Below are 9,041 nucleotides of genomic sequence, written 5' to 3'. Positions count from 1 at the left end.
ATAGCACCGTTTGTATAAGTTCAATTCCGAGGCCGAGCTAGTAAAGTTGATTTCTAATTTATTGCATACAAAATTCTTCTATGCGGTTGCATTTCATATTTGTGGTCTAGTGTTGAATATAAAGAAAAGATCAATACAAAATCAAAGAAAAGAGAAATTCTTCTATATAAGTTTCCAACTAACATAATTTCCAAATGTGTATGTATATAGTATATATATACCCACCAAATTAGTTAACAACGTCCGGCACCAAAAACAAATAGAAGTTGCATAGTGCTACTGCTAAAAGAGTTGTGCCAGGCCTAGTCAGGTTCCACTTAGAATTGACTTTTGAAATCAAATTAATACTAGATATAAGATGTATTTCTCATGTTAAAAAGTTAGATCAATCAAGTAGAGAGATACATGTGAGCACATCAAATTAACATGGCTACTTCCCTTATTCTTTAATAATCTCTAAGAACATATAATTTTCTTGTTCTTTGAAATTTCTCATTTTCTTTGTAATCGCTAACATTTCTAGTTCATTATTACTAAGCAAAGCAACTACAACCAGTGTAGTCGATCTCGGCCATCTTGGCCTAGATTCCCCCAATATTCTCGTTTTCGGATTATAAATAGACGGTATGATAAATCTCGCCGACACGAGATTTTATCAAAAAAATTGGTTGTTTCAGCCGAAAAACACTAAATTTCGGAATACTCGGTGGTCTCGCTATCATTTTTCAAAGAAATATCACAGCATAAATCAGCAAATTAAATCACTAACAACATCGATTTCTTTCAGGATTACGGGATTCAGGCTTTGAATCATTTCCATTTCAAAAAATAAACTAGAAAACTTGATTAAAGAACAATACTGGATCTCGCGTCGAATTCAGTAAGAATTCAGAACTTTCATTAGCATTAGATTAAATACATGATCTTTTAACAAAACCCTCAAAATTGCAACATACTGAATCAACCTCCACTTATGTTCGTATAAAATGTTCCATTAACATGCATATAATTCCAGTTTGATGTTGATAATAAGTAGCTGTCGTTTTGTGTAGGAGACGGTGAGTATCAATGAAGAATAGTAGCAAAGAAAGACGATGGAGATGGTGGTGGTCGTGTAGTACAGAAAGAATGACTAACGAGGTGGAGAAAATGTCAAGTTAGATTTAGTACTTTATTTTGAGTTTTTTTTTTTTGAAGCATGCATTTATTTAAATAACTAAGTTACAATTATACGTGGGTATGTAATACCCAAAGAGTCATAAAGAGTAATTTGATTAAGAAAATTCGGGATTGCGTGGTCCCAAATTTTTGTGGATAAATTTTTGGGGCTTAACATTTGTTCGGTATGGGTAGGGACAGCTGGTGGAAGATAAACAAAGTATATTAATTAGCTAATTATACATACATCTTATAAAAGTTTAAAGTAGTACTTATTTTCTAATTTTTTAAAATTTTAACCCCTCCCAATGGTATAAAATAAATGGATAATGTGTGGAAAATGTTTGATATATATTTATTTATTTTTGTAAAATTTGAAAATGAAGTTCGGAGAACACTCTCAAGATTTCACCGAAAATCTTCTCGAGATAAAATTGCACTAGTGTACCGGTCCTAGTCGAGACAAATCGAAAAACCGAGATTAACTGCATTAATCTTAACCTGGCTTGATTGGGGTATACCCAGATTAATTGAGGTATACCCAAATTTAAATGGACCTAGTGTCCTTGCTAAGGGGTGGTAATATGGGATGAAGTTACGAAAATACCCTTGACATTTATAATTAAAAGTTAACCTAATAATCTGATAACGCTTCATCTTCTCTTCTTCCTTACCTCCTACCACCATACTGACTTCCCTTCAACATTTCATAATCAAAACTCAAAAACCGACCTCCCATCGATATTTCATAATCAAACCCAAAAATACTCATCAAAATTTGTCTTCGATAAATCTTCAAACATTCATAATCGTTTTAAACAGATTTATAGAAAATGGAAAATCTAATAAGGACGGACCCCAAAATTGGAAGACTCAAATCTAATAAAGATGGCCCCCAAATTGGAAGAATCACTTAACTCAAACCCAAAAAAATCTGCAGGTATTTGGCGGCACTGTAAATATTTGTAAACCTTGCCGGCGTAACATTTACAGGATCGGCACGGTATTCAACCAACTACCTTGTCGGTTTTTTATTGGTTGGTGGATTTTGAAGTTTCTACCATGCCGGCCTAACCTTGGTCGGAACTGTTTTCAATTTGCACCTTGCCGGCTAATTGTTGTGCACTACCATCGGTTTATTCAATGGTTTTTCTGTTACAAAACCATCACCAGATATCACTTTGTATTTCTTTCAATTGACAAATATATATATATATATACTAGGTATCACCGGGGCCTTACGGCCCTGGCTCAACCTCCCAGGTTGTTGCTTAAGCAGGTTTAATTTTGTAGAATTTATGTTGCCATAGTAACTATTTACTTCATCTTTCTTTATTTATGTATTCACAAACCGTTTATCTAATGAACGCATAATTATTGATGCACAGATACACATTGTAATTAGATTCAACACCAATAATTTTATGTGGATTTGAAGATGCAATTGCTTTAATTTGGTATTTAAGGTAATTCCATTCCATATAAACTAATCAGTTAACGCCTAAAAACATAAGTAGTAATAGTTCCAGCAAAAATATATCTTTAAAATAAAATATCAATCACTTGATTTAATTTCATCAATATTTATCCCTGGTTAATTTTTAAAACTAATCATCATTACTGAAGACCGAAATAGAGAAATCAAAATAAAAGATTGATCCATGTTGGGAAATATAAATTAATTTAGTTTAGTTCATAGTGGGTATAACGATGGAAGGAAAACAAATGAGGTAACATTTTTTTCTACAAAACATATTCCAATATACTTAGAAAATGATACGGAGCAGAAATGCTCAAGTTCAACTACATGGAAAATTATATTGCTGATGTTTTATTTCGAAAGTACAGTATGGTAGTTTTTTAACAAAACAAATGTGATTTTCTTAACATGTGGTTGCGAGGATAATCTGGTCAAGATAAGGCGAGACTACACAAAGGACATGTAGTAGAGTGCAGGGCAACGACGTGACACTATAGTGATTTAGGAAACTCAGAATTGTGCCTGACTTGTCGTATTGTTTTCTCAGTTTTATATATATTGTAAGACATTCTTTGCATACTTTTATTCTTTCTCGATTCCAATTTATATCCATGTATACACTGCAATTTTGTTTCAGATGTATTTTTGAATATTAATATCTTGCATTCTTGCTTTTTAAACTTTTTGTTCCTCTTTGTAATAATATTTCCCAATTTCTTCTATCTATTCTTTAGATACATGGTTTGGGAAGAGGTTCATATTATCTTATCTGCTTTGTATATATCTGTTCTGGTACTTATTTTCCAACGAATGAAATCACTTCTTCACCTATTTCTTTTAGTATCTTTTTCTTCAAAAAAAATATCTAGAAAACAGAAATTGTATTTGTAATTCGTTTGCATGCGGCCCTCATTAGACACTAAATCTTATCCCAAAGTTTTCCAAAATAAATAATCTTTAAGAATTTTACTGTCACTTGACAAAATATAGATGAGTTGTAGGATTTTATTCCTGCATTGTTGATTTCATTAGTGTCAGCCAATTCTAAAAACTGGTTAAACGTGATGTCATTCCTGTATTTTTATAATTTTTGGTATTTTCTAAACTCTATCGATTCGTGCTTTTTTCTTCTCTTTTCGTTGTACATATATATGATCATATTTGATGATCGTTAATCCAATCTTAATTAGATTCAAATAAATCAATTGGATAATACTGCGAAAACATGATCTCATACCATATTTTTCTCCCTGGATATACTGTTTCAACTCATATTTGTCATTGGAATTCATCGTTTTTCTGTTAAGGAAATAAAGGTGTCGTGTGCAATGTAGTTGATATCGGATTTCAGTGAATATCGGTCGGGACCGAGACACTATTTTTCGGTGAATATCATTAAAATATCGGTAATATCGGAATCTAGGGTAACCACCCAAACAGATATTATCGGTGGTATCTCGACCATCTCTGCGGAGATTGAGTACATTGGTCATGTATAAGGTCTATTTTCCTATGCCGTACCTAACATTGGTTGATTGATAATGTATGTTTTTCATCTATTGAACTATTTTGCTCAGAGGTTTAAACTATCTTGTTGTGGATAAATATTTTTCTCTTTCTATTTTTCTCCAAAACCATATCTTTATTGCTCTCAAACTTTAACTGTTATAATACGAAAACTTGGTTATTTTCCAAGTTTATGTAGTAAAAAACCTTGTCCTTCTGTTGGTTTCTATAGTTTGAAACATTGTGTATTTTTCTAGGTACTTTAAATTTAAGGAAAAACCCGTAAGTATATTTGTGGTATGTATGTGTACTATTGTGAAAATCAATTTTTCACCTCAATAAGCTAGTTTTTCGCTGGAACTAACCCTGCAACTTGATTTTAATCATTGTAATTTAAAAAAAAATCACAAACGTAAACAACTACTTAATAAATTCCTAAAACACTGATTCATTGAAATTCATGTTTTCTTTTCTTAGGGTAAAAAGTTATAGATTGATCTAGTTGTGTTGGCCTTTAGTTTGTAATTCATGTGCCCCAGAAGCATAAAAACTTTTAAACATGTGATAGGTACTGGCAGTAAAACCACATCTATTCTCTATTGCATTGTTGATTCTCTACATGTATATGCTTGTATTTAGGTTAATACAATCACTTATCCTCCACTGCACTGTTAAATATCCAAGCATCTTGAAAAATTATACCGGTTATTGTGAACATTGCAATTCCACCTCACTAAGTTCAATTTTTTGTTGGAAGTACTGACCCTGTAGGAAGTACTAACCCTATAACTCGATCTTAATCATAGAAACTGAACAAATTTAACAAACCATAGGATAAACAGTTACTCAGAGATGAATACCTTGATGCATCCCAAGTTCACTAACACTTTGAGATATTAACTCGATTACCTTGATGGAGTTTTCAAACCAAGTGTTGATTGCAGCGACAATTAGAGCTCGACAAAACTGCGTCTGGTGTTCTAAGTTGTTGGGAACACATCTGAACCAACGTAAAAACATAGTTTTAACCAAAAAACTCCACCACACTGTGGTCTAAGTTGGTCGGAATCTGAACACTATGATAAATAATATAATATTATCTAAACTAAATTTTCAAAGAACTGATGGGCCCAACAGTCTCTAATAAGCACCACATAAAAAACCAAAAAAGTTTACTTGATTTTTCTCAAACACCGTTATTTTCTAGGGAGGATTAATAATCCTTTGAAAATAATAAAGATAGAGTTATAATTCATTAAATATTCCAAATAAATAATATAACAATAACCAAAATATGTCGTTGGAGCTTAGCTTGTTAGGCTTCCAACTAGTTTCACGTAATAATCCTTATCCAATAATATAATAATATTTAAAAAATAACCAAAATATTAATTTAAAAAATATATAATAATATAACTTAACCTTCGTGTAGAGTTAGTACTGAAAAAAGTAATCAAATCTTCTAAAAATAGGATTTTTAGAAGAAATATATATAGCTAAATCAATCCATTATTTCTGCAGACTTTTTTTTTCTTCAAAAAATCAGCTGCATACTCTTTATAATCCGAGTCTACTTTCTTTTGCAGTATGAGAGGAGTCTTTTTGCCTATTTTGCTTCCTTGTGGTTACTTAATTAGTGCGCGTTTCCTACCCCTGTTAGAAGTCTCCTTGTCCTTATCTTTGGTAGTATGTGTAACATTCTTATCACGACCTGGAACCTATGAAAGAGTTCTTTTACATGTAAATAGTGATTCATACTTATAAAAAAATGTTTTAGTACGAATCGCTTGCAAAGCCGCCTGGCATTCAGTATCAACATCTGAATCCTCTAATTCTCTTTCTGGATTTGATCATTTTTGGACCGCAAAATTGTCAGATTGGTCGTTTATATTGTACTCCTGGATTACCAATTTGAAAAAAACAAAAACAGTGTGGTCCTTGATTCGGTTGAACCACCCATGTGCTTTTTCTCCCTTGTTAATCTGCATTTGGTAATAAATAATATGGTGAACATATACTCATAGTACATCTATCTATAATCAAGTTAATTGTCCATACTAATATGTCGTTACCTTATTGTATTTTTCTAGGTAATCTACATGTTCTTTCGCGGTGCATTTTATCAACTTTTGTGATGTCTTTCCCATCGCCGTGAATATTGCATAATCTTTGTCATATTTTACATCCAAATTCAATTTGTATCTGTGTATATTCTAAGGTTTACTAAGTCTCAATGTATTGTCCATCCATACATAAAAAGAATGCCATTCATTCTCACAGTGGTATGTCCACTTTTTTGCACTTGCTACACCAAGGTTCCTCGTCTTCGTCGTACTCAACCTTTTTACTACTCTGCTACATGACATGTAGTCACATTGTTTGTTCTCAACCAAGCCTAATATTGTTGCCTCGCATGTGAATGTTTTTCTTTACCATTTACTCATAAAAGCACACATTTAAATATGTTTTATTCTAGCAGGTAAAAATTAAAACTAACTACACGTTTCCCATATTTTCACTGTATTGTATCGTGTCAGTTTCTTTCTTTATAATCTTTCTGTTTTTATTGGGATCATCTGGTTACAGCGATCCAGTTATTGTTATTCTCTTGTCTACTGATTTAAGCCTGCAAAAAATTAATTTTGCATTTTTCGTATGTAATGAAAGTCATATAGCCTATCTTCTATTCTGCACACTTACTTTTTCTTAAATTCATTGGTATCTGATATGTCTCAGATGATCAACACTCTAGAGGCAGTGGTTGTAGCTAATGAAAGTGTACCTGTATCAAGGTGCAATTGTATGTTTTTGTGAACAAAATATCATCACATGACATGGTTAATTAGTAGCGGATACTAACCTCGAAACTTTCTTAAAAACTTTCCCATAATAATAAAAGTTATCGAATTATTTATGTGTCCCTCTGCGACACCCTCTTCTAATGAGTTGCACGATTACCCCATAGAATTACCTTCATATCAACTCCCATGTTTTAAAAATAATATAAGATTAATTATCAATTGATTAAGGGGTTTGAGGTCGTAATTTAGACACATTGAATAATTTAACTACTCGTGATCCTCTTCATCACCCATTTACTCGACGCAATATAAAATTTAAATCAAAGTTGCTTAATTTGTCTTTTCAATGACTATCTTTTTCTTCTGAAATTCGCTGGATCCTTTTTGACCATTGAGTGCCACCATAATAATACCTGAAACAGATTTCAATCTCCCAACAAAATTTTCAAGTAACAATGCTATCAATTCTATGTATCTTATTTACGTCGCATGGAATACTAAAAGGTAGTTTGGTTCTTACTAAGATGGAATGTGGTGTCGTTCACTTTTTTCAATGCATTTTTGATATCTGAAATTAAATTTGTGTTTAGGAAATCTTGATTCTCCAATGTCTAGATTTCCTAACTTTGGTGAACTTGTTAAACCCAAAAATGTATTTATACTCAACAATTCTTAACTTCCCTTTCAGGCATAGAGATTAAAGCTTTTGGTGGAATATAAATTCCCTTATACCAACTGCCTCTCGGATATTTTTTATTACTGTCATGCGTCACATAGTCTTCGCATCCTACACGGGATTTTTAACTTGGTATCTTACGTGACAAATAACTTCAAATATCATTAATATGCTTATGTTATCTAGGTACCCCTGTTAATATAGTTCATGATCTGTTATCTATGTATCATCCATAATGATACTTCTTCGTGAATTTTTTATTCGCTGATTCCAGGATAATTGAATAGTGACCATTGAGTAAATGTGAACACTACCCACCCATTAGGTGCATGTAGCAGTCAAATTACAATGTGGCTTGCGTTGATCGTATCCAATGTTTCTTAGCTACAAATGAGAACATGCAAGAGACCTATGAAAAGTGAAAACTTGCAATGCCAAATTAGTATTATACTCTAAGTAACTCATTATAATGTTGGGCTCTTGAACAAATAGCTATGTCCCATGTGTATTCATCAACAATGTAAAATTCTTGACATTTGGTTCTTGATAATTTGCTTTCTTTACAACTATTGATACTCGGAATATCACAAAGATCAAAATACCCCCATCCATATTTATTTTAAATATCATGCAACTCTTGCGTTAATTATTTGCACATGTATGTATAATTGGATGTGTAATAGTCATTAACATGTCACAGTAATAGGAATAACATACACGTTAATGTGACAATTAAACATTTAGGACATATTGGGTTGGAAGTGTGTGGTTTGCCTTAAGTCAATTACGGAAAATTAGGTCTTTTCATCATTTACTATGTCGACAATAATTTGGATATTCAGTTTCATCCGAGAACATTAAACAACCTTCAGTTAACCTAGTGCATTTTTCTTTTCTTGTACAGGAGATCCGGCTTCTACAACCACGTGGACATTCAACGATACATTTTCTTAGCGTTTGAGAAAGAATTGGATTAGTTTTTTCAGCAAAATTTTGCACACATAAATTTGTGAATTTTTTCCACCATTTAGATTCTTTTAATTTATTCAACACTCAGAAACAAAAAACAATAATATCAGATAATTGATGTATAGGAATTTACTTGTGTACACATATGCAATACGAAAAGATCACCCGAAAATTTCTCCCCAAATTTACTTCATAAAGAGATCTGTTTTCAACTTAAAAACACAGATCAGGATGATCTGAAGCATATTCATATTATAGATGTTCATCTTTGATTTTCGGCCAATTCGGTTGTGCAATCATCATCATAAAGATATATGGGTGATGATTAAAACGTGTAATGGCAGCCATTCAATGTCGATAGATCTCGAAAATGTGTCTACCAAAAGTTCTTGAAAAAGTTTTCTCACTTTCAAAACAGGAAAATATTCATTTGAGCTTCCAAAAAATGAAA

The sequence above is a fragment of the Papaver somniferum genome, unplaced genomic scaffold (genome assembly GCF_003573695.1).
Source record: "Papaver somniferum cultivar HN1 unplaced genomic scaffold, ASM357369v1 unplaced-scaffold_137, whole genome shotgun sequence".
In the NCBI taxonomy this organism is placed as follows: Eukaryota; Viridiplantae; Streptophyta; class Magnoliopsida; order Ranunculales; family Papaveraceae; genus Papaver; species Papaver somniferum.
This window is presented reverse-complemented; position numbering follows the sequence as displayed.